Source organism: Heteronotia binoei, chromosome 20, assembly GCF_032191835.1.
Source record: "Heteronotia binoei isolate CCM8104 ecotype False Entrance Well chromosome 20, APGP_CSIRO_Hbin_v1, whole genome shotgun sequence".
Taxonomy (NCBI): Eukaryota; Metazoa; Chordata; class Lepidosauria; order Squamata; family Gekkonidae; genus Heteronotia; species Heteronotia binoei.
The window spans coordinates 11,210,774-11,237,646 of record NC_083242.1 but is presented as its reverse complement, the minus strand read 5'-3'; the positions used below and the strand labels follow the sequence as shown (position 1 = coordinate 11,237,646).

General features: G+C 48.9%; 2 protein-coding genes across 2 annotated transcripts in view; both read right to left on the bottom strand.

Moving 5' to 3' along the window:
• Positions 1–26,873, bottom strand: part of PDAP1 (PDGFA associated protein 1) — a 465,345-nt gene that overhangs the window by 25,904 nt on the left and 412,568 nt on the right. The gene's annotated exons all lie outside the window — the stretch shown is intronic.
• The window catches only part of LOC132588590 (E3 ubiquitin-protein ligase RNF216-like), a 285,209-nt gene that overhangs the window by 171,419 nt on the left and 86,917 nt on the right, over positions 1–26,873 (bottom strand). The gene's annotated exons all lie outside the window — the stretch shown is intronic.

Here is a 26,873-nt window from a genome sequence, read left to right as displayed (position 1 = left end):
TAAGAGCCACACAGAATAAATGTCAGATGTTTGAGAGCCGCAAGACAGGAAGGCAGGCAAATAAAGGGAGGGAGGGAGAGGTGGGAAGAAGAAGAAGACTGTAGATCGGGGTGGCCGGCAGTAGCTCTCCAGATGTTTTTTGCCTACAACTCCCATCAGCCCCAGCCAGCATGGCCAATGGCCGGGGCTGATGGGAGTTGTAGGCAGAAAACATCTGGAGAGCTACCGTTGGCCACCCTTGCTGTCGATTTATACCCCGCCCTTATCTCTGAATCTGAGCAACTTACAATCTCCTTTACCTTCCTCCCCCACAACAGACACCCTGTGAGGTGGGTGGGGCTGAGAGGGCTCTCACAGCAGCTGCCCTTTCAAGGACAACCTCTGTGAGAGCGATGGCTGACCCAAGGCCATTCCGGCAGCTGCAAGTGGAGGAGTGGGGAATCAAACCCGGTTCTCCCAGATAAGAGTCCGCATGCTTAACCACTACACCAAACTGGCTCTTGAAAGCAACTTTTACTTTAAATGCATCCTCCAAGCCACTGGCTGGCTTTGCCTGGAGAAGTGATTTAAAGGGACTTCAGATGCCTTCTCTGAGCCAGCCAATGGGGCAGGTGGGGGGGGCTTCGAGAGCTATGTGTGAAAGGGCCACATGCGGCTCCCTAGCTTCAGTTTGGCCACCCCTGCTCTAAGCTGTGGAGTCTCGTGAGCAGAAATTCTGCTTCCTGAGCTACCGGCATTAAAGTTGGGAGTGAGTGATCTGGTTGCTGCATAATAAATCAGTTTGCTCCTTCATGAGCTAAGACAAAAATGTGTGAGCCGGTGGCTGAAATACTGGGCTAGCTCACACCAACTCAACTTAGAGGGAACACTGACCTCCAGCCACCGCCTGGGGGTTGGCAGTCATACCAAGCGGTTACACCAGGCTAGGGCTTTTTTTGCAGCAGGAACTCCTTTGCATATTAGGCCACACCCCCTGATGTATCCAATCCCCTGGGGCTTATGGCAGGGCCTGGACTAAAAGCCCTGAAAGCTCTTGGAGGATTGGCTACATCAGGGGTGTGTGGCGTAATATGCAAAGGAGTTCCTGCTGCAAAAAAAGCCCTGGGGACAATCCTGTCTGTTCCCAAGGTGAGCCCCACTGATTTCAGCACAGGTTACTCTATGGCAGGGTTGGCCAACGGTAGCTCTCCAGATGTTTTTTGCCTACAACTCCCATCAGCCCCAGCCAGCATGGCCAATGGCTGGGGCTGATAGGAGCTGTAGGCAAAACACATCTGGAGAGCTACCGTTGGCCACTCCTGCTCTATGGCTATGTGTGCACATGAGTTAATGCCATTTCCTTCTGTTCACTTATTGATTTCTATAGTGGGGAACTGAAGCAGCTTGCAAAGAAACGCCAAGCACGTTCACACCTGTGCATCAAGAGCGAGGTACCTCAGGGTTTCTTAAGAACATCGGAAGAGACCCGCTGGATCAGACCAGTGATTCGTCTAGTCCAGCATCCTGTCTCACACAGGGGCCATCCAGTTCCCCTGGAGGGCCAACAATAGGTCATAGAGACTGAGACCTTCATAAGGACATCAGCAGAGCCCTGCTGGATCAGACCACTGGTCCGTCTAGTCCAGCATCCAGTCTCACACAGTGGCCAGCCAGTTCCTCTGGAGTGCCAACACCAGGGCAGAGAGGCTGAGGCCTTCATAAGAACCTCAGAAGAGCCCTGCTGGATCAGCCCAATGGTCCATCCAGTCCAGCATCCTGTCTCACACACTGGCCAACCAGTTCCTCTGGAGGGCCAACAACAGGGCAGAGAGGTTGAGGCCTTCATAAGAACCTCAGAAGAGCCCTGCTGGATCAGAGCAGTGGTCCGTCTAGTCCAGCATCCTGTCTCACACAGTGGCCAATCAGTTCTTCTGCAGAGCCAACACCAGGGCAGAGAGGCTGAGGCCTTCATAAGGACATCAGCAGAGCCCTGCTGGATCAGACCAGTGATCTGTGTCTAGTCCAGCATCCAGCCTCACACAGTGGCCAACCAGTTCCTCTGGAGTGCCAACAACAGGGCAGAGAGGCCGAGGCCTTCCTCTGATAAGAACATGAGAAAAGCCCTGCTAGATTAGCCTAGTGGTCCATCTAGCCTAGTGGTCCGCTGTCTCACAGTGGTCAGAGGCTTAGGCTTTCCCCTGAGGTTGCCTCTCAGCTCTGGGATTCAGAGGATTAGGGCCTCTGAACGTGAAGGTTCCCCTCAGTCACCATGGGTAGTGGCTGTTGATAGACTTCTCCTCCACGCATCTATCTAATTCCCTATTCAAGCTGTTTGTTCCTGTGGCCGTCGCAATACCGTCTGGCAGCGAATTCCGCATTTGAATCACTCTCTGTCTAAAGTCTTATTTCTTCAGCCTCTCATCCTTATCTCTGGAAGCTTGTCTGTCTCCCCTCCACGCAACCCAATACACAAGATTCTCAGTGTTAGTTGGGAAATGTTTCTTATTCAAAATATTTCTGGTCCACCTTCCCCTACTCAGGCATTCTGAGAGCTGTGCCACGCTCGGCCCGATTGTTACCTTAATAACATCTCGGTTGTTTCCCGCCCCCCCTTAGGGAACTCTGTCCCCGCCCCGTTCCACCTCACAGGGAGGGCAGCCTTCCTGTTCCACAGAGATGCCGGATCGAGCCAACGTTCCTTGCTGTTGTAGCTTATTGTGTCCAGCCCCTGTGCCATCCACCCCTTAAGGTTGAAAAACCACATTTTTTCACATCCCCCCTTCTCTATTTAAGAAAAGCATTTTGCGTTTGCTTGGAGTAGGGGTGGCCAAACTTGTTTAATGTAAGAGCCGCATATAATGTAAGAGCCACATCAGATGTTTGAGAGCTGCAGGACATGAGCATTGGATGCTTGAGAGCCGCAAGACAGGATGGAAACAGATGGCTGAGAGGTAGAGGTAGAAAGAAAGCAACATTAATCAAAGATTTCAGGTTTTCACGGCTGGTAACATCATTAGGGTTTGTAGAATCTTTCGGGATCAAGTGCCGTGTTCTGCTGGAGAAAGTTTTCCTTCCAGACGTTTCGTTCTCAGCTGCGGAGAACATCCTCAGTGGCGTTGCAGAGAACGAAACGTCTGGAAGGAAAACTTTCTCCGGTAGAACACGGCACTTGATCCCGAAAGATTCTACAAACCCTAATAAAGCAACATTAACTTTAAATGCATTCTCCAAGACACCAGCTGGTTTGGTTTGGAGAAGTGATTTAAAAAGACAAATGCCTTCTCCAAGCTGGCCAAGAGGGTGGGGGGGGGGCGGGCTTTGAGAGCCACACAATATGTGTGAAAGAGCCACATGTGGCTCCTGAGCTGCAGTTTGGCCTCTTCTGGCTTAGAAGCACTCTGTCCTTGAGCTCTGCACATGCTCAGAGAACATTCACATTTGGTGTACAACATCGTTTGTCCCAGGACTTTAAAAAGAAAACCTGGGAGAGAAGGTTTCATAGGGATACAAGTCTCTTCCATGTTACCAGCGCTCACACCAGCTACGACCTGAGTGTAAATTCTGCTTGACGCCCTCTTTTTCAGTGCCGTTTTCTCCTCTTCTGACTCCTGGACCCTGACGGATCATGAGACTGAAGAGCCAGAGATTCTGAAGTGTTCTTTTGAGGCATGCAAGGACTTTTGCCTCAATTGTCTGACACAAGAAGGCCAAGGCCGTCTAGGAGACAGCCTGCAAAACACCAGGGCCAACAAGTCTGCCTGACTAAGCTTCCTTCCACCCCCCTCGCCCATATGCTCAAATGCACATCTAAACCAGACCTTTATCTGAGCGAGGGATTTCGAGGGTTTGGCATTGGGGGTGGGGTTTGATTTCTCTGCCTAGCAAGTAAGAAAAGGAACATTTCTGAGCATGTGCAGAACGCAGGCCTGTTACTCCAGAGGCAGCTGAATCATGTGGAAAAGGGGGCTGGGGGGGGGGGGTTGGAGCAGCGGATTTGAGCGGCCATTAGAGACAGCAGAGGAAGAAGAAGAAGATATTGGATTTATATCCTGCCCTCCACTCCGAAGAGTCTCAGAGCGGCTCACAATCTCCTTTACCTTCCTCCCCCACAACAGACACCCTGTGAGGTGGGTGGGGCTAGAGAGGGCTCTCACAGCAGCTGCCCTTCCAAGGACATCCTCTGCCAGAGCGATGGCTAACCCAAGGCCAGTCCAGCAGGTGCAAGTGGAGGAGTGGGGAATCAAACCCGGTTCTCCCAGATAAGAGTCCGCACACTTAACCACTACGCCAAACTGGCTCTCCTTCTGGACAGAGCTGACCTTCTGTGGGGTGCACAATCCACCCAAAGCTGTTATGCCTTCCGTCAAAACGAAAGGGAGTGTGGAAGAGGGATGCGTGTGCGTGCCATTTAGATTTGCTGCCTTCCTGCGCTAGCCCCTGTACATTTACTCAAAAGCAGGCCTTTTTTTGTAGAAAAAGCCCAGGACCTCATTTGCATATTAGGCCACACCTCTGATGTCCCCATTGTTTCACACAGGGCTTTTTTAAAAAGAAAAGGCCCAGCAGGAACTCATTTGCTTATTAGGCCACACCCCATGATGTCACCATTGTTCCACATATTTGCATATTAGACTCAATTGCATATTAGGCCAAACCCCTTGTGTTACCGTTGTTTCACACAGGGCTTTTTTGTAGGAACCCCCCCAGCAGGAACTCATTTGCATATTAGGCCACACCCTTGGTGCCACCATTGTTTCACACAGGGCTTTTTGTAGGGAAAACCCCAGCAGGAACTTATTTGCATATTAGGCCACACACCCCGGATGTCACTATTGTTTCACATATTTGCATATTAGGCTCAATTGCATATTAGGCCACACTCCTGGTGCCTCCATTGTTTCACACAGGGCTTTTTGGTAGGAAAAAACCCAGCAGGAACTCATTTGCATATCAGGCCACACCCCTGATGCCACCATTGTTTCGCACAGGGCTTTTTGGCAGAAAAAATCCAGCAGGAACTCATTTGCATATTAGGCCACACCCCTGATGCCACCATTGTTCAAAAGTAAGCCTCTCTGTGTTCATCGTTGCTTTACTTCTCTGTAAGCCCTCTTTTGACTGCAGCCGTAAGCACAACAGTAACTTGCAGGGGGCCGCAGATTTGAGAACATGACATGTTTTGCCCATGGTTTCCAGGCTGAAGATGCTCGATTGGCACCGTTTCACCATCTAACAGGTCTCTGCCTCCTCCGTGCTTCTGCTCAGCCACGCATGTTTCAGATAGAGGGCCCTTCTCCTCCCCTCCCCTGGTTTGCTGCGGCTTTCCCAGCAACATGCAAAACTTCAAATTTCCCTACAAGTGATGAACTTTGGATTCACCCAGATTCCTGCTTGCTTGCATCCTGGAGCAGGGCTGGTGGGCGGGGTGTGTGAAGTGAACAAGTTGGGAAGCAGGACCAGACAGGGCTGCAGTCTTTCAGCGGTCCCAACAGGGTGCCCATAGGCACTGGGGTGCCCGCTGCCACCTTCTCTGGTGCCCACAAAGTGTTCTTAGAAAGTGATTTGAGCTGAGTGGGGCTTTCCCCCTGCAAGCCTTCTGATTATCTATTGGAGGTTTGATTGGCTGGAAGGTTGCTTTGGCCGCAGCTGGCACCACTGCACAAGCAATGCTGTGGGGGAGGGATGGTGGCTCAGTGGTAGAGCATCTGCTTGGGAAGCAGAAGGTCCCAGGTTCAATCCCCGGCAGCTCCAACTAAAAAGGGTCCAGGCAAAGAGGCGTGAAAAACCTCAGCTTGAGACCCTGAAGAGCAGCTGCCAGTCTGAGTAGACAATACTGACTTTGATGGACCGAGGGTCTGGTTCAGTAGAAGGCAGCTTCAGATGTTCATATTCTGTGAATTCAACACAAATAAAGTTACTCTAACACAAAAATATAACTGGCCGTATCAAAATATATTTTCAGAACACCGAGGGGAACAGGCGAATGTCAGCTGGTCAATGTCAATTCTTAGATGTGCAGAAAATTTCTATTTTTACTGCATAAGATCTAAACGAGATATTTGGAAATTCAGAACCCGTTTTCGCCTTCCAAGCTTTCCCTAAGCTCCAATCACGACAAGGCACTTCTCTCTAAGATCCAGAGCTTCAGTTTGTTACAGTTCCAGTGAGGTTACTAACTTTACCCATTCCCCTCGGCGTTCTTAAGATGGTCCTTCACTCTAGTTGCTTCACAGAAGCCTGAACCTGCACCTTCTATGAAACTGACTTAAGAAAAAGGAAATTGCCTCTGTGAACTTGTAACAAAAATATATATACATCATTAGGCGCCTGGCTCTCCTCCTGCTGATGTTTTGTTTGCTATCAATATATTTTGATAAGGCCTGTTATCTGTTTGTGTTAGAGTAACTTTATTTGTGTTAGCTTTCAGAAGCACCATTGAGACTAATTCATACATGGAAGCGTTGCTTTGTATCTCTGCCACCCTTATACCTGTTTCACTTTGGTTGCTTATTCTGTGAATTTAGGTAGACAGTGAGAGGGAGGGTGGGAAGGGTTGCATCGGTGCTTAGTTCTCGTGGCCCTTTCTTACACGCCCAGGGAAATGCCGGTTGCCACTTCGGGGTCAGGAGACCAGTTTTTCTCCAGGCCAGTTTGACCAGGGATCCTGGAGGGTTATTTGGGGGGTTTTTTTGGCCATTTTCTGGGCTTGGAACGGGGGTCGCTGGGGGTGTGTGTGGGGGAATTTGTGAATTTCCTGCATTGTGCAGGGTAATTTCCTGTGCAGAGTAATTTCCTGCATTGTGCAGGGAATTTGTGAATTTCCTGCATTTCCTGAATTGTGCAGGTATTTGTGAATTTCCTGCATTGTGCAGGGGTTGGACTAGATCAGGGGTGGCCACATAGAATAAACATCAGATGTTTGAGAGCTGCAAAACATGAACATCAGAGGTGGGTGGGTAGGTGGAAGGAAGGAAGGCAAATATATGAGGGAGGAAGAGGTGGAAAGAAAGCAACTTTAACTTTACATGCATTCTCTAAGTCTGGTATTTGGCTATCCCTGGGCTAGATGACCCTGGAGGTCTATGATTCTATGATTCTTCCCTGTATAACTGAACGTAAGTTGCAGCAGCCATTTTGTGACTGTGTCAGAATTCAAAAAGGGCCCACAGGCTCAAAAATGTTAGGAATGCTATATTTCTGTACAAGAGGCAATGACCCAATTTCGCATTTCCTTAAACGGGCCCTACCAGGGTTCCTGTCACCCCTGCCCAAAAGGTGTAGCCTAATATGCAAATGAGTTCCTGCTGGGCCTTTTCAACAAAAAGCCCCGTGCGGAACAATGGTGACATCAGGGGGTGTGGCCTAACATGCAAATGAGCCCCTGCTGGGCTTTTTCTACAAGAAAAGCCCTGATGGTGACCTTGCAATGATAAAATTTGAATCGCGCAGCAACACTTCCTAGTTCCTAAGCTATTCAGTCAATCGGCAAGCAGATCACAAAACATTTGAGTCTAGTGGCAACCATTCCTAGTTAAAAAGGCGGGATCATACACATTAAATATTGTGTGCTATTTAATTTAATTAGATATTAAATTAAATAATGCCATTTCAATGCCACTCCAATGTACTTTCCAACTAGATTTTGCCAGTTCACACAGTAAAATCCAATTGGAAAGGGGGCTGAAAGTGCATTACTTAGTGTATGTGATTGCAGCCACAATATCATCCCCTGGGGCTGGAATTGAAGACCTGGAAAGGGAGGGGGGGGGGACACATTATTTTTAATCGAGGTCACCAACTGAGCTGATCCATTAAATTAGACCTGTACTTCCCTGCATTAAATCAGATCTCTACTCCTGTACATTAAATCAGACACCTAAAGGTCAAGGTCGTCCCCTGTGCAAGCACCAGCCGTTTCCGACTCTGGGGTGACGTCGCATCACGACGTTTTCACGGCAGACTTTTTTACGGGGTGGGTTGCCATTGCCTTCCCCAGTCCTCTACTCTGGGTACTCATTTTACTGACCTCGGAAGGATGGAAGGCTGAGTCGACCTTGAGCCGGCTACCTGAACCCAGCTTCCGCCGGAATCGAACTCAGGTCGTGAGCAGAGAGCTCAGATTGCAGTACTGCAGCTTTACCACTCTGCGCCGCGGGGCTCTAAATCAGACGTCTCGTCCTCTACAAAAGCAGTTCTGTTTTGCACATCTTGTGAAATGGTAGAAGCGTCGAGAGGGCCTTCTAGGGTTGCCAGCTCTAAGTGGGGAAATACCTGAAGATTTGGGGGAGTGGAGCCAGGAGAGGGCATGGTCTGGGAAGGGGAGGGAGCCGACAACGGGCTACAGGTATCCTCCAAAGCAGCCATTTTCTCCAGGATCTGGGTGCAGAACTTTCAAGAGACTGAGTTGATCCATGCATGTTATCTGTGGCTGTAATAAAAATTATTCGTATGAGAGACGGAGCAGAAGAGCACCGAAACTGCCTTAAATCCTGGAAAAGGCGAGTTCTCTTCCTCTCAAGGTGCACCACTCCGGATCAACATTGAACACTGAAATTTACAAAACAGCCCGAGGTCTTAAGTAGATGTTGCCTGTATGAACCTTGGAGGGTGGCTATTGCAATCGTTAGACAGTGTTATGCGTTGATACCTTGTGAAAGGACTTGGCAGATATAGATTATACATTTTCAATGCTTCAAGATAGCAACTTAGGGAGGGATGGTGGCTCAGTGGTAGAGCATCTGCTTGGGAAGCAGAAGGTCCCAGGTTCCAATCCCCCCCAGCATCTCCAACTAAAAAGGGTCCAGGCAAGTAGGCGTGAAAAATTTCAGCTTGAGACCCTGGAGAGCCGCTGCCAGCCTGAGTAGACAATACTGACTTTGATGGACCGAGGGTCTGGTTCAGCAGAAGGCAGCTTCATATATGTTCAAATTTGCATATCACTGTATTTTTTCGGTGCATAGTCTGTTTCTGTATTGTCCCCAGGGGAGCTGATCTCTGCCAGCTGGAGATCAGTTGTAAAAGAACCAACTGACTATCCCCGGGCCGAAGGAGGCAAAATTAAAGAATACTCGTACACGGGCCTTCTCCATTGCAGCTCCACACCTATGGAACCAGCTCCCGGAAGAAGTACGGGCCCTGCGGAGCCTTGAACAGTTCCGCAGGGCCTGCAAGACCTTCCTCTTTAGGATGGCCCTTTCCTGACTGAATGATTGATGGACTCATCCTAAGTGATTCCGCCATCATACATACTTGCATCTAATAGAATAGCACCAGAAATGTTAATTTTAAATTGGAATGTTTTAATGTTGAATGTTGATTTTTAAATTTGTTGTATAACTTATTGTACAGATTGATTATGTTGTTAGCCGCCCTGAGCCTCCTTCGGCGGGGAGGGCGGGATATAAATAAAATGTTAAAATGCTGCCTTCGCACCATCCTCAACATCCACTGGAGTGACTTTGTGACCAACACTGAAGTCCTCAAGCAGGCGGAAGTTACAAGCATCGAGGCACTGCTGTTGAAGACGCAGCTGCGCTGGGCAGGGCATATTTCCAGGATGGAAAACCACCGCCTTCCCAAGATTGCCCTGTATGGTGAACTTTCCCCCGGCCATCAAAATAGAGGGGCACCAAAGAAGAGGTACAAGGACTCCTTGAAGAAATCCCTTAGTACCTGTTGCATCAACCATCACCAGTGGTCTGACCTAGTCTCAGATCGCAAAGCATGGAGGCACACCATCCACCAGGCTGTCTCTTCCTTTGAGAACGCACGCATAGCTGGTCTTGAGGACAAAAGGAGATTGAGGAAGAATCGCACTGCTACAGCACCAACCCCAAATCAGACTTTTCCCTGCAGCCACTGTGGCCGGACCTGCCTGTCCCGCATTGGTCTTGTCAGCCACCAGCGAGCCTGCAGCAGACGTGCTGCACCTTTCTTAAATCTTCGTTCGTGAAGTCAAGCCGAGAGAGAGAGATTATTAAAAGCAGGAGATCTCCAGGCCCCGCCTGGAGGCTGGCAACCCTAGCTCCTAATAGCCTCAGGCAGATGGTTCTATAGTGTGCGAGCTGCCACAGAGAATGCATGCGAATGGGCAGGTGCCTATTTTACCCGCTTGCAAGGTGGCACCTTCGGAAAGTTCCAGTGAATGAGGCTGTCTCAGCTGGACATAGCAGGAGACTATGTCTACAACAGGGATCGCCAACCCCCGGGCCGTGGACCAGTACCGGTCTGTGGCCTGTTAGCAACCAGGCCGTGAGTTGTATAATTATTTAATTATATATTACAATGTCGTAATAATAAGAAGAAGACATTGGATTTATATCCTGCCCTCCACTCTGAATTTCAGAGTCTCAGAGTGGCTCACAGTCTCCTTTACCTGCCTTCCCCGCAACGGACACCCTGTGAGGTGGGTGGGGCTGAGAGAGCTCCCCCAGAAGCTGCTCTTTCAAGGACAACTCTGCCAGAGCTATGGCTGACCCAAGGCCATTCCAGCAGCTGCAAGTGGAGGAGTGGGGAATCAAACCCGGTTCTCCCAGACAAGAGCCCACACACTTAACCACCCTAACCACCAAACTAATAGAAATAAAGTGCACAATTGTATCATCCTGAAACCTTCGCCCCACCCTCTGGTCCGTGGAAAAATTGTCTTCCACAAAACCAGTCCCTGGTGCCAAAAAGGTTGGGGTCTGCTGGTGTACAAGAAGGGCAGAAAGATCTCTTTCACTCATGGGGCCTTCATAAGAACATGAGAGGAGCCCTGCTGGATCAGAGCAGTGGTCCATCTTCCACTATGTGAGCCGGCATCACAACAGTCTTTTTTAAGTCCTAACCAACCTTGGGCTGCCCTGCTGTCTGCTCTGGCATGTGGCTCAGAGATAGAAGGCGGTCTGTGGACGCAGCTGGCAAGCTGCGGCTTGTTCCGCAACAGACCAGGAGTTCAGACTGTGGTTTGATCCTAGCTTGTGGGCCAGAGAACAAAGCTGTCACTGGGTCTGATTCATAGGGCAGGACAAATAGCGGCTTGACCCCAGCCTGGAAGTCTTCAGTCTTTTGAGTTACTGTTCAAAGGGAGGATGAAAGGAGTGGGTGTTCAGACCCACACAACCCCCAACTGGTTCCTCTGGAGAGACAACAGGGCAGAGAGGACGAAGCCTTCATAAGAACATCAGAAGAGCCTGCTGGATCAGCCCAGTGGTCCATCTAGTCCAGCATCCTGTCTCACACAGTGGCCAACCAGTTTCTCTGGAGGGCCAACAACAGGGCAGAGAGGCCGAGGCCTTCATAAGAACATCAGAAGAGCCCTGCTGGATCAGACCAGTGAGAGTCCATCTAGCCCAGCATCTTCTCTCACACAGTGGCCAACCAGTTATCTGGAGGGCCAACAACAGGACATAGAGGCTGAGGCCTTCCCTCAATAAGAATTTTAAAAGAGCTCTGCTGGATCAGACCAGTGAGGGTCTATCTAGTCTAGCATCCTGTCTCACACAGAGGCCAACCAGTTCCTCTGGAGGGCCAACAACAGGGCATAGAGGCTGAGGCCTTCAAAAGAACATCAGAAGAGTCCTGCTGGATCAGACAAAGAGTCTGGGACCTTTCCCTGAGGTTGCCTCAGAATCTGGAATTCAGAGGTCTCCTGTCCCTTCTGCTCTCTAATTTGGACAAAGAGGGCAGTGCCTACCCAGAAAAATAAACAGACATAAATCTGACATCCAAAACCACAACACTCCAAAACCAGTGGGAGAACATTTTAATCTTCCAGGTCATTCCCTTGTTGACCTAAAAGTGGCAGTCCTCAAAGAAATTTTAAAGGGAAATTACAACAGGAGATTGCTGCAGCTGAGTTAGTTCACAGTTTCAGAACAATGGATCCCCCAGGACTGAATAGGGACATAGGATCCTTATCTCACTACGCCAGAATAAATATTCGAAGAAGAATGTGTTTCTGACCCGCGGGCTGTATGTTTGACACACCTGGTCTAATCTTGCCTCACTAACCTGTTACAGTTCTTTGATGGGGTGAACAAACATGTGGACAAAGGAGACCCGATAGATGTTGTTTACCTTGACTTCCAGAATGCTTTTGATAAAGTTCCTCATCAAAGGCTCCTTAGAAAGCTTGAGAGTCATGGAGTAAAAGGACAGGTCCTCTTGTGGATCAAAAACTGGCTGAGTAATAGGAAGCAGAGAGTGAGTATAAATGGGCAGTCTTCGCAGTGGAGGACGGTAAGCAGCGGGGTGCCGCAGGGCTCGGTACTGGGTCCCATGCTCTTTAACTTGTTCATAAATGATTTAGAGTTGGGAGTGAGCAGTGAAGTGGCCAAGTTTGCGGATGACACTAAATTGTTCAGGGTGGGCATTCGATGAAATTGCTGAGCAGACAGGTTAAAACGGATAAAAGGAAGTCCTTCTTCACCCAAAGGGTGATTAACATGTGGAATTCACTGCCACAGGAGGTGGTGGCGGCCACAAGCATGGCCACCTTCAAGAGGGGTTTAGATAAAAATATGGAACAGAGGTCCATCAGTGGCTATTAGCCACAGTGTGTGTGTGTGTGTGTGTGTATATATATATATAAATTTTTGGCCACTGTGTGACACAGAGTGTTGGACTGGATGGGCCATTGGCCTGATCCAACATGGCTTCTCTTATGTTCTTATGTTATTCCTTGACTTTCTCCTCCCCTGCCCAGCATCTCTGCAGAACTGCAAACTCCTGTTTTCCAAATCCATGGAATTTATTTCGTTGACCATTTGGCAGCAGTCCCGGCCTCATTAAGATTTTGCGGTCTAAAGGTTTTTTAAATAAATAAATAATTGAAAGCACGAACAAAAGCCAAACAAAAGATGCCTGATGACTATCAGCACACATTGCCTAGGATGGATGGGTGGGCCAGAGAGGGTCTGAGAGACAGTGTCTAGATCATGGGTGTCAAACATGCAGCCCGGGGGCCGAATCAGGCCCTCAGAGGGCTTCTATCAGACCCCTGAGCAACTGGCTGTCATCTGCTTCCTTCTCCCTCTCTCTTGCTTCCTTTTGCATCACAGCCTGCTTTGCAAGGCTTGCTCAATCGCACAGGAGTTACAGAGCAACCCCCCTATTTTCTCCATTGGCTGAGGCTCCTCCCCCTCCCGGTCCCCTGCAGAGTGAGTTAAAATGCCAGAGCTTCCTTTGCCCAGTTCCCTGGATCCCATTGGAAAGATACAAAGAAAGCACCAACCAGCACTAATGTTTTAAGCATTTTTTTTAAATTGTGTTTGTCTGTGTCCTTTATGAAGTTTATATCTCTGCTACCTAATCTTATATAGGTACACACACGGCCCAGCCCAACATTGCTTGGCCCAAAGAGGTCTCATTGATGTCAGATCTGGCCCTCATAACAAACGAGTCCGACACCCCTGGTCTAGATCCTTTTTTCTGTCTTGAACGGCTGTCGGTGCTCTGACATCCCTCGTGAGGAGTGCCAGCTGATCGAGAGAAAATCCTCACTTCGGGGAAGCAGGCACAGACTATTTAGACCCACGTTCCTCACCGTGACATCTGTGGGTACCACATGGCACCTGCTTGGTGCCCCCCAAGTGTTTCTTAAAAAGTGAGCAGGGCCAGTGGGGGCTTTTCCCCAGCAAGGCTTTCAATTGGCTATGCAAATTAGTGCAGCTGCCACCATAGCACAGGGATCAACGGCCATTTTGTGTCAGCCATTTTGTGGCTGTGCCCACCAGGCTATGTCAGAATTGAAGAAAAAGAAGATGATGATGATGATATCGGAGTTATATCCTGCCCTATACTCTGAATCTCAGAGTCTCAGAGCGGTCACAATCTCCTTTACCTTCCCCCCTCCCACAACAGACTAGGGTTGCCAAGTCCAATTCAAGAAATATCTGGGGACTTTGGGGGTGGATCCAGGGACTTTGGGGGTGGAGCCAGGAGACATTAGGGGTGGAGCCAAGATCAAGGCTGTGACAAGCATAATTGAACTCCAAAGGGAGTTCTGGCCATCACATTTAAAGGGACGGCACACCTTTTCAATTCCTTCCTTCCATAGGAAATAATGAAGGATAGGGGCATCTTATTGTGGGGCTCATAGAATTGTACCCCCTGGTCCAATCTTTTTGAAACTGGGGGGGTACTTTGGGGAGAGGCACTAGATGCTATACTGAAAATTTGGTGCCTCTACCCCAAAAAACAGCCCCCCCCAGAGCCCCAGATACCCGCGGATCAATTCTCCATGGTTTTCTATGGGAATAAATCTCCATAGGGAATAATAGAGTTCCCAGAAGACATTTCCCTCCCCTCCCCCCGCTTTCTGACGACCCTGAAGCGGGGGGAGGGCCTCCAAACCAGGGGATCCCCTGCCCCCGCCTTGAGATTGGCAACCCTACGACAGACACCCTGTGAGGTAGGTGGGGCCCTTTCCAGGACAACTCTGTGAGAGCTATGGCTGACCCAAGGACTTTCTCAGTCCTGGCCCGGACCTGGTGGAACCAGCTCTCTATGGAGATCTGGGCCCTACCTGGCTTGCTGGCCTGCAAAACGGAGCTGTTCCACCAGGTCTTTGGACGAGGCAGCGGGCATCTATTCATCGATCTGTTGGGCTCCCCGCTACTGCTCTGCTGCACTACTGTGTTGTGATGCTGTATTGCGGTACTATTTTGTGCTATACCGCCTTGCTGTCGTGTCGTCTTGCTGGATCATCTTGCTGCATCATCTCGATTCGTCTTGCTGCATCATCTTGATGAATGTTGCAATCGGTTTTATTATGATTTTACTGTGATTTTATTTCTATTTGCTGTACTCTGCTCTGAGTCCCCAATGGGGGAATGGGCGGAATATAAATACACAAATAATAACAATAATTCCAGCAGGTGCAAGTGGAGGAGTGGGGAATCGAACCTGGTTCTCCCAGATAAAAGTCCACACACTTCATCACTACACCAAACTGGGACCCCGCCTGAGGCTACAATTCAACAGAAGGATCGGTGGGGGGCAGGGTCTGGGTCCCCAGATCCAGCGTTTGTTGTTCTTCATCCTCGGTTTATATAAGTTTGGCCTGTAGGAATTCGCTCTTGTTTCATAAATGGCTGCTGGGGTTGGCGTGGTTCTCAGTGACAGCGAAAAACAAACAACAGCCTTGCAAGCATTTTTTTAAAAGATTAGCTGGCTTTTATTCTATCACAGCAGACGAGCCCATGAATGATGACTCTAGGATAAAAAGGCATTAAGTGTTTGCGAGGGCCTTGGCAGTGGCTTCCTAGTTAATCGGAGCAGGGTCTCATGTTGCGGGTTTCTCACAGCGCCACAGGTGTTGGATGCGCGTGACTGGGTTTTATGGATTCAGAGGGGCGGCCCTATTGGACTGCAGTAGATCAGTAAAACAGCTCGTATCTGACGAAAGGGATTGTATTGATATATTCAAATAAGGGATATGGGCTTTTTATCTCATTACATATACTAACCCTCCTCCCACTATATTTTAGGGTAACCTTTTTTTTCTAACGGCAAACTAGAATGTATTTCTTTTAGAACAGTGTATCAGAATATTTTGGGTTTTTGTATTGACATACTCAAATAGGGATATTGGCTGTTTATCTTATTACATGTACTAACCCATCTTCCACTATATTTTAATGTGTTCTTTTTTTCTAATGGCAAACTATATGATGTTATGACCCCTTGAGATACTATGCCCTCCATTTAAACCCACAACTAATGAAGCCAGAATGACACCCAGATTTATGGCACTTCACACCTATGACATGTCTGCTTTTTATCACCCTGCACTGTTGTTACAGCCCAGTTAACGACACTAACAAACAAACACAGACCCCACACAAACACAGATTCTTTTAATCTGCTAAAAACATTCTCATGACTCTGCATACCAACTCACTGCCCACTTTCTCTATATTTAAAGATGGCTTGCCATTCCAATTTTGTCTGATGAAGTCTGTTTAGAACATAAGAACATAAGAGAAGCCATGTTGGATCAGGCCGATGGCCCATCCAGTCCAACACTCTGTGTCACACAGTGGCAAAAATTTTATACACACACACACACACACACACACACACACTGTGGCTAATAGCCACTGATGGACCTCTGCTCCATATTTTTATCTAAACCCCTCTTGAAAGTGGCCATGCTTGTGGCCGCCACCACCTCCTGTCGCAGTGAATTCCACATGTTAATCACCCTTTGGGTGAAGAAGTACTTCCTTTTACTGCTCAGCAATTTCATCGAATGCCCATGAGTTCTTGTATTGTGAGAAAGGGAGAAAAGTACTTCTTTCTCTACTTTCTCCATCCCATGCATTATCTTGTAAACCTCTATCATGTCACCCCGCAGTCGACGTTTCTCCAAGCTAAAGAGTCCCAAGCGTTTCAACCTTTCTTCATAGGGAAAGTGTTCCAGCCCTTTAATCATTCTAGTTGCCCTTTTCTAGACTTTCTCCAATGCTATAATATCCTTTTTGAGGTGCGGTGACCAGAACTGCACACAGTACTCCAAATGAGACTGCACCATCGATTTATACAGGGGCATTATGATACTGGCTGATTTGTTTTCAATTCCCTTCCTAATAATTCCCAGCATGGCGTTGGCCTTTTTTATTGCAAACGCACACTGTCTTGACATTTTCAGTGAGTTATCTACCACGACCCCAAGATCTCTCTCTTGGTCAGTCTCTGCCAATTCACATCCCATCAACTTGTATTTGTAGCTGGGATTCTTGGCCCCAATGTGCATTACTTTGCACTTGGCCACATTGAACCGCATCTGCCACGTTGACGCCCACTCACCCAGCCTCAACAGATCCCTTTGGAGTTCCTCACAATCCTCTTTGGTTCTCACCACCCTGAACAATTTAGTGTCATCTGCAAACTTGGCCACTTCACTGCTCACTCCCAACTCTAAATCATTTATGAACAAGTTAAAGAGCATGGGACCCAGTACCGAGCCTACCGTCCTCCACTGCGAAGACTGCCCATTTATACTCACTCTCTGCTTCCTATTACTCAGCCAGTTTTTGATCCACAAAAGGTCCTGTCCTTTTACTCCATGACTCTCAAGCTTTCTAAGGAGCCTTTGATGAGGAACTTTATCAAAAGCTTTCTGGAAGTCAAGGTAAACAACATCTATCGGGTCTTCTTTGTCCACATGTTTGTTCACCCCCTCAAAGAAATGTAACAGGTTAGTGAGGCAAGATCTTCCCTTGCAGAACCCATGCTGAGTCTTCCTCAATAACCCGTGTTCATCAATGTGCCTACTCATTCTGTCCTTGATAATGGTTTCTACCAACTTTCCCGGTATTGAAGTCAGACTGACAGGCCTGTAATTTCCCGGATCTCCTCTGGAACCCTTTTTAAAGATGGGGGTGACATTTGCTACCTTCCAGTCCTCAGGAACGAAGGCAGATTTCAATGAAAGATTACAGATTTTTGTTAGAAGATCCACAAGTTCAATAATTCCACATGTTAATCACCCTTTGGGTGAAGAAGTACTTCCTTTTATCCGTTTTAACCTGTCTGCTCGGCAATTTCATCGAATGCCCACGAGTTCTTGTATTGTGAGAAAGGGAGAAAAGTACTTCTTTCTCTACTTTCTCCATCCCGTGCATTATCTTGTAAACCTCTATCATGTCACCCCGCAGTCGACGTTTCTCCAAGCTAAAGAGTCCCAAGCGTTTCAACCTTTCTTCATAGGGAAAGTGTTCCAGCCCTTCAATCATTCTAGTTGCCCTTTTCTGGACTTTCTCCAATGCTATAATATCCTTTTTGAGGTGCGGCGACCAGAACTGCACACAGTACTCCAAATGAGACCGCACCATCGATTTATACAGGGGCATTATGATACTGGCTGATTTGTTTTCAATTCCCTTCCTAATAATTCCCAGCATGGCGTTGGCCTTTTTTATTGCAATCGCACACTGTCTTGACATTTTCAGTGGCATACGAAAGCTTCCATGCTGAATAAAACTTAGTTGGTCTTAAAGGTGCGCTTGTCTACTGCTTTGTTCTTTTGCTTCAGACCAACACGGCTGCCCGCTTGGATCTATCCGAAAGGGATCCTTGACTCCCCAAAGCTTCCGTACAATTCTTCTTTAAAAAAAATTATACTTTTTATTCTTTTTATAATAACTTCAATATACAAAACAAAAGCACAGTGCAATATTAGAAAATAGGTCTGCGTCCAAGATTATACTACTGTTCTTTGTGTCATAATATATAATGACTTCAAAACTAAAGGCGTTTTCGCACTGACCTTAATCGGCAGCGACGTCCCTCTTCAGCGCGCAGGATCTGCCCGGATTTTGCACCAATTGCCGCGGAGCACCTGGAAGAGCCGGAAAGTCCCGCAGCTTTTGTGGCGCAAATGGAAACCACCAAAAACCAGTTTCCATTTGCGTCGCAAAAGCCGCAGGACTTTCCGGCTCTTCCGGGTGCTCCGCGGCAATTGGTGCGAAATCCGGGCAGATCCTGCACGCTGAAGAGGGGCGTCGCTGCCGATTAAGGTCAGTGCGAAAACGCCCTAAAAGTAAATCATTGTCAGATACAAAGGGATGATTTGGAATTATATTCTTTTGAGCTAGATAATCAAGTACCGGATACCATACTGTTACTACTTTGTCTTCATAATTTTTAGGAGACAGATTTGAACTGAAATATGCAAGCTTTGATCAAATAAAATAATCCCGTAGTTTTTGTAACCAAAGGTTTATGGAAGGCGGTTTGTTGTCAAGCCATTTCGTTGCAATGAGGTTTCTTGCTATTGACAGCAAAACTGAGATTAATTTTCGTTTTTGTTCTATCTGTATTGAGGCATGTTAGGATGTCTAGAAGCACCCCCTGATGTCACCACCATTTAGCGCAGAGCTTTTTTAAACGAAAAAACCCAGCAGGAACTCATTTGCGTATTACATCACCTTGCCAAAGGCTGTGAAAGGTGGAGCCAACTCTGAATTGCCAAATCCAATTCAAGAAATATCTGGGGACTTTGGGTGTGGAGCCAGGAAACTTTGGGGGTGGAGCCAGGAGACACTGGGGGTGGAGCCAGGAGCAAGCATAACTGAACTCCAAAGGGAGTGCTGGCCATCACACTGAAAGGGACCGTGCACTTTTAAAATTCCTTTGCTCCACTGGAAATAATGAAGGATAGGGGCACCTTCTTTGGGGGCTCACAGAATTTAAAAATCTAAGCCTGGAGTGGCCAAACTTGCTTACCGTAAGAGCCACATAGAATGAACATCAGATGTTTGAGAGCTGCAAGACATGAATGTCAGATATTTGAGAGAAGGAAGGAAGGAAGGAAGGAAGGAAGGAAGGAAGGAAGGAAGGAAGGGGGGAAAGAAAGCAACTTCAACTTCAAATGTGTTCTTCAAGACGCTGACTGGCTTGGAGAAGTGATGTAAAGAGACAAATGCCTTCTTCAAGCTGGCCGATGAGGTGGTGAGGACTTCGATGTGTGAAGGGGCCCCATGTGGCTCCCGAGCCACAGTTTGGCCACCCCTGGTCTAAGCAGTCCCTAGTGGTGTTAGCAGCTGCCGATTTGTTCAGATTGGCAGCATTTCAGCCCATGGGAAATTTTGCAGAACTCTGGTCCAAAGCAGACCAGCACTGAGCTGTCTGGTGCTAAATCATAACGGGCCTGAAGATTGGCCCGCGTCTGGTTGCCACAGTTATGAATGGTATGTCCAACTCTGGAGCATATTCGCTGGGACATTCTTGGCCACCCTCCCTTTCCAAAACCCCTGTAGCTCTCGCAGTTCAGCCAGCCATTCCTCTTTCAGCCAGCACCACACTCTAGGAAACCAAGCTCTATTTTGTAACATGGAATTCCAGCTTTATGCTTGACTGGGGTTGTGTGTGGGGGCTGGGGGAACCAAAGAGGGTTGTGCTATTGAAGAGGCTCAGGTCAGCAAAGTAGGCTGTCTCTAGGACAGGAGTGGCCAAACTTGCTTAACACAAGAGCCATATAGAATAAATGTCAGATTTTGAGAGCTGCAAGACATGAATGTCAGGTATTTGAGAACAGGAAGGAAGGAAGGAAGGAAGGAAGGAAGGAAGGAAGGAAGGAAGGAAGGAAGGAAGGAAGGAAGGAAGGAAGGAAGGAAGGAAGGAAGGAAGGAAGGAAGGAAGGAGGAGGAGGAAGAGAAGAAGACTGCAGATTTATACCCCACTCTTCTCTCTGAATCACTCAAAGTGGCTTACAATCTCCTATATCTTCTCCCCCCACAACAGACACCCTGTGAGGTGGGTGGGGCTGAGGGGGCTCTCACAGCAGCTGCCCTTTCCAAGGCAATTGCTGCAAGAGCTGTGGCTGACCCAAGGCCATTCCAGGAGCTGTAGGTGGAGGAGTGGGGCATCAAACCCGGTTCTCCCAGATAAGAGTCCACACACTTACTTAACCACTACACCAAAGTGAAAGAAGGAGATAAGAAGAGCGGGAGAGGTGGTAAGAAAGTAACGGTAATTTCAATTTAAAAGGAGAAATGCCTTCTCCAAGTCCACTGACGGGGCGAGGGGGTGGGGTTGGAGAGCCACACAATATGTATGACAGAGTCCCATGCAGTTCCTGAGCCACAGTTTGGCCACCCCTGCTCTAGAACAAGGGCAGCCAAACTCGCTTAATTTAAAAGCCCAATAGAATGAATGTCAGAGCTGCAAGATATGAACAAACGTTATGTGCATGTTTTTGTTTAAAACTGCATCCAGGTTGCTGCATCCACCCAGAAGGGAAGGGCAGGAATCCTGAGTGAGTGTCCAGCTGGACAAGGGTGGCCAGGTCCAATTGAAGAAATATCTGGGGACTTTGGGGGTGGAGCCAGGAGACATTGGGGTGGAGCCAGGAGCAAGGGTGTGACAAGTGTAATTGAACTCCAAAGAGAGTTCTGACCCTCACATTGAAAGGGAACGCACACCTTTTAAATGCCTTCCCTCCATGGGAATAATGAAAGATAGGGACATCTTCTTTGGGGGCTCATAGAATTGGACCTCCTGGTCCAATCCTTTGGAAACATGGAGGGTGTTTTGAGGAGAGGCACTGGATGCTATGCTGCAAATTTGGTGCCTCTAACTCAAAAAACAGGAGCCCCACAGAGCCCCATGGATCAATTCTCAATTATACCCTAGGGGAATTGGTTTCTGGATCTTTATTTAAAAGTTTGTTATCCTACCCTGCAACTGGGGAGGGGGGGAATCTATAGCATCTTTTCCCATCCCCTGATGGAGACAGGATGGTAGGCCAGACAAACACTGGCTTTGACCCGAAAAGAACATGGCGGCCCAGTCCCTAGGGGTGTACTGAGAGCGGTTCCTTCTGCCCTCGCAGTTTGTGTTTTCTTGATCCAAGGCTGAAATTTAAGAGAGGGAAAGCGAGAGCGAGAGTCCAATTTCCTGCATAGAGGGACTTTGGTAAGAAAGATGCCCGTTTGTTCCCGTTCTTGCTGAAAAGCGAGCGAAAAGGACACCAGGCCCAGCAGTGCCCCAAACAAAGCCCCATTCATCCAGAGCCTTCGGCGGCAGCTCTCAGCGCTAAATAAACAGAGGGGCCTCTTTGGCGACCCAATGAGCGATAGGGGGAGATGAGCCAGCACGGCCAGTACAGAGAAGCCACATAAGATTCTGGGGCTGCAGGAGAGTAGCACTGGCAGCTGGAGAAATTTTTTGGCAGCTGTAGGAGGCAGGACTGTGGTGTGATTCCCCAGCAAGTAGAGTTACCAAGGCCCCGGGCCGGGCAGGGGTTCTCCCACCCTGGAGGTTCCCAACCCACTGGCCCACATTGAGCCAGTGGGGGAAACCTTCCTCGACATCGCTGGCGCAATGACATCGCTTGCGGGTTGGGCTCGGCCACTCTAGGCGTTTCTGGGGAAACTCTATGGTTTTCCCCGGACGCTCTAGCAATTTGGGAGGGCAAAACTCTATGGTAGCTGTTGTACCTCCCAAATTGCCAGAGCATCCGGGAAAACCATAGAGTTTTCCTGGAAACGCCTAGAGCGGCTACGCACAACTTCACCAGCGCAATGACGCCACCTCCGGAGAAAGCAGGGGACTTGGCAAACCTATCGGCAAGAGGTTTTTAAATAGGGTTGCCAATCCCCAGGTGGGGGCAGGGGATCCTCCGGTTTGGAGGCCCTCCCCCTGCTTCAGGGTCATCAGAAAGCGGGGGGAGGGGAGGGAAATGTCTGCTGGGAACTCTGTTATTCCCTATGGAGATTTATTCCCATAGAAAATCATGGAAAATTGATCCGCGGGTATCTGGGGCTCTGGGGGGGGCTATTTTTTGAGATAGAGGCACCAAATTTTCAGTACAGCATCTAGTGCCTCTCCCCAAAATATCCCCCTGGTTTCAAAAGGATTGGACCAGGGGGTCCAATTCTATGAGCCCCAAAAGAAGGTGCCCCTATCCTTCATGATTTCCAGTGGAGGGAAGGCATTTTAAAGGTGTGCGGTCCCTTTAAATGTGATGTCCAGAACTCCCTTTGGAGTTCAATGATGCTTGTCACACCCTTGCTCCTGGCTCCACCCCCAAAATCCTCAGATATTTCTTAAATTGGACTTGGCAACCCTCTTTCCATGAGATATAAAAAAAGTACACTTGGCCCAAAGTCTGGTAGCCAGCAGAAGAGGGCCCAGCTGTATTCCTTCGCTGTCTTTTACCCACTTAAAAAAAAATAATTCTAGGGCAGATCCATGCAGTAAGTGGATCTCTCTTATCTCCTGTTCCAGCTGAACGGCCCTTTGTTGTCCCTGGTGAAAAGCGACCATTTGTCAATTTTAGAACAAGTTTCTGTTCTCCTCTTTTGACCCGGCTCTTCTTTTTCTTTCCAATCCAGCCCCTTCCATCAGAGGCCTAGTGGAGAACGCAGAAAATGAAAAATGACGACATTTGAAGAAGGGGATGCTGGGAACTTTCCTTTGGTCTTGATGCTTAGCTTTATGTTTCTTTCCTGTACGGCCAAGTTCCTTTGCCCCATGGAAGCGCCATCTGCGCTCTAAACATCTGAGACAGAATTTTAGTGAGCAAAAACCTCATTGCACGGCAGCAAGGGCCAAAACCCCAGTCTGGCTTGTAATGTATGTTCTGAGTCACAATTGTATCTTCTTAGTGCTGCTGCCAATGCATTGGAGCTGACGGATTACCCTCCTAGGGTCACCAGGTCCCCCTGGCCACCGGCAGGGAATGGGGGGGCAGGGTAGGGTTTAGGCTTCCCAACCCTCCCGCCCTAGCGGGGGACCCCCAAATTTGCACCCTCCTCCCCCGCTCTCAAAAAATCTGGGGGCGGGGGTGGGGGGGAGAGAACATACCTGTAGGCATCATGTTATTGTAGAGCTTCTGATCCGTTTTTAAAATGTGTCCCTTTAAGGTTGCACAGGAAACAGGAAGGGCTTCATGGGAAAGGGTCAGTAACAGTTTCCATGGAGAACGGCCCCTCCCTTTCTTTTCCTGTGCAGCCTTGCTTTCGTTTTCACAGCAAAGTTCTGCTGGAAGAAGACCCAGTAAGTATTTGTGTGTGTGAGAGAGGGAGGGGGCAGGGAGGGGGGATTCCCTGGTATGGAGGCCCTCCTCCCCCCTTTAGAAAGCATGGGGGGGGAGGGAAATGTCTACTAGGCACTCTATTATTCCCTATGGAGAACGATTCCCATAGGGAATAATAGGGAATTGATCCATGGGTATTGGGGGCTCTGGGGGGGGGGCTATTTTTTGAGGTAGAGGCACCAGATTTTTAGTATAGCATCTAGTGCCTCTCCCCAAAATACCCCACAAGTTTCAAAACGATTGGACTAGAGGGTCCAATTCTATGAGCCCCAAAAGATGGTGCCCCTATCCTTAATTATTTCCTATGGAAGAAAGGCATTTAAAAAGGTGTGCTGTCCCTTTAAACATGATGGCCAGAACTCCCTTGGAGTTCAATTATGCTTGTCACATCCTTGTTCCTGGCTCCACCCCCAGTGTCTCCTGGCTCCACCCCCAAAATCTCCTGGCTCCGCCCTCAAAGTCCCCAGATTTTTCTTTAATTGGACTTGGCAACCCTGGTAGGGTTGCCAGATCCAGGTTGGGAAACTCCTGGAGATTTGGGGATGGAGCCTGGGGAGGACAGAGAGGTACTACGATGCCATAGAGCCTACCCTCTAAAGCATCCACTTTCTCCAGGGAGAACTGATCTCTGTAGTCTGGAGATGAGCTCTAATTCTGGGGGATCCCCAGGTCCCACCTGGAGGCTGGCATCCCTAATTCAGACTTCGTGAAGTTCCCAAAGTTTCAAAAGGGTAAGAGCCAGAAATTCTTCCCATGGCTCGGTGGTAGAGCACCTGCTTGGCACGCAGAGCTTCTTTCTAGAGCCCGTTGTATTTTCCTCCACAACAGGCCTTATTCCTAGTTAAGAATAAACGTTGAGGAAGGTCAGCCATGAAACGGGCTTACATCGAGATGCTTGTCATTTACTACGACAGAAGCTGTTCAGCAATATGACAAAAAATGGGACTTTTTTGAATTTGTGATACAGGATCACATTCTTCGTGGTGATATTTTCTGGCCTACTCGTTGGTCTCCCATCCAAGTTCTAACCAGGGCTGACCCGGCTGAAGGTTCCGAGCTCGGTTGAGATCGGGCCAATCTGAACTTTCCGGGTTGGGCGGAGAGAGACAGCACCAAACAGAGAGGCACGTTTCCTTTCACCTAGCGTTGCCAACCTGCAGGTGGTGCCTGGAGATCTCCCAGAATGACAGCTTGGGTTGACAATCCCCAGGTGGGGGCAGGAGATCCCCCGGTTTGGAGGCTTCTGGGTCATCAGAAAGCGGGGTGGGGGGGTATGTCTTCTGGGCACTCCATTATTCCCTATGGAGACTGATTCCCATAGGGTATAATGGAGAATTGATCTGCAGGTATCTGAGGTTCTGTAGGGGGGGGCCTGTGTTTTGAGGTAAAGGCACCAAATTTTCAGCATAACATCTGGTGACACTCCTCAAAATACCCCCCCCCCCCAAGTTTCAAAAAGATTTGACTAGGGGGTCCACTTCTATGTGCCCGTATCCTTCATTATTCCAAATGAAGGGAAGGCATTTACAAGGTGTGCGGTCCCTTTAAATGTGATGACCAGAACTCCCTTCGGAGTTCAACTGTGCTTGCCACACCCTTGTTCCAGGCTCCACCCCAAAGTCTCATGGCTCCACCCCCAAAGTCCCCAGATATTTCTTGAGTCAGACTTGGCAACCCTAATGACACCTCATCTCCAGACTACAGAGATCGGTTCCCCTGGGGGGACATGGCTGCCTTGAAGGTGGACTCTGTGGCATTATACCCTGCTGGAATCTTTCCAGTTCCCTCTGCAGGTTCTACCCCTCCCAAACTGCCCTATACCTAGAGGCCACGGTGGGAGGGGCCAGTGCTGGATTAAACCCCGTGGAGACCCCTAGGCAGTCAAAATCTTGGGGGGGTGGGGGTCCTTGCAATTCATCTCAGAGTCGGAGCACCTGCCCCACCCCCTATGCCCCCTACTACAGCCTGTAGGCCCCTTCTCAAAAGCCCCTTTGACGACACTGCGAGGGAGAGGCAGAGAGAGGCAAACTTGGCGACAACGCCAGCAGCAGCTGCACCAGGCAAGTTGGGCAAAGGGCGGCTCAGTTGCTGGCCGTGCGTGCAGGCTGGGAGGGCTGCAAGCAGGGGGGAAACCATGGGGAAAAGCCGTCCCAGGGCCCCTAGGCCAGTGCCTCCTTGGCCTAATTGTTAATCCGGCCCTGGAGGGGGCTGCAGGGAGCCACTGGGGAGGGACCCATGAGGGTAAGTGCTGGAAGCTGGAGAGGCTGGGAGGCGTCCCTCTCAGTCCTGCATAATTTTAAAAGCCCGCTGATCAGCTGATTGGTGGGCCCTTTAAAATGTTGTTGTAGGAGGCAGCAGCTGCTCTTGCAAGCTCCTCCCACATGATTGACATCGCACAGGTGGGGGTGGCCTTAGGTTGGGGGTGAAGGGCAAAAACCCCTGTCAGGGGACCAGGCCCCGTCGGCCCCGCCTAGCTATAGGCCTGTTTCCAAATCTCCGAGAATTTCCCAATAGTATTAACCCTATTTTCACACCTGCCTGTATTATTTCCCCCAGCTTGTAAATCTGCAAAGAAAGCATGCATTCGCTGCCAGCACACACACAAACACACACACACACACACATACACAAATAATGCACTTTCAATCCACTTTGAATGCATTTTCCAACTGGATTTGACTGTGTGAACTGGCAAAATCCAATTGGAAAGTTGCATTGAAAGTGGATTGAAAGGGCATTGTGTAGTGTTGCAGTCTGTGCCTGCTCTATGCGGGAGTAAGGTGAAGGCTATTGCTTGAATTGAGACATCTCTTGGTTGTGCCAAGGCATCCTCTTCTGGTTCAGCTGGCCTGTGCGTGCCAAAAGACAAATCCAATTCGGACTGGATCTTGGCCCCATATGTGAAAGTCAGGGCAGATATCATGGAGGGGGTTTTCTGTGATGTTTGGCTTTAGAGGCAGGGCCGGCTCACAGCCAGCCCCCAACAAAGAGCTTTTTATGGGCAAATATGAATGCGTCATGTCCTGAAATGACTTGATATCCCCACAGGAATTTCTGGCCAGCACTCTGGTTCCCCCAGTATTTGATCGTAAGCTTGTGAACTTGCTTTGCAGTTTTTCCAGGGCAAACTAGAAAGGTCCCCCCCATGGCCTCTGAAACATTCATCATCTACTCACAGGGATCTGGGGATGAGGGGGCAGGCAGGGTCAAACTAGGGTCCAATTCAAGAACTATCTGGGGACTTTGGGGGTGGAGCCAGGAGACCTTGGGGAGGAGCCAGGAGACTTTGGGGGTGGAGTCAGGAGCAAGGGTGTGACGACTGAGCTCCAAAAGGAGTTCTGGCCATCACATTTCAAGGGACCGC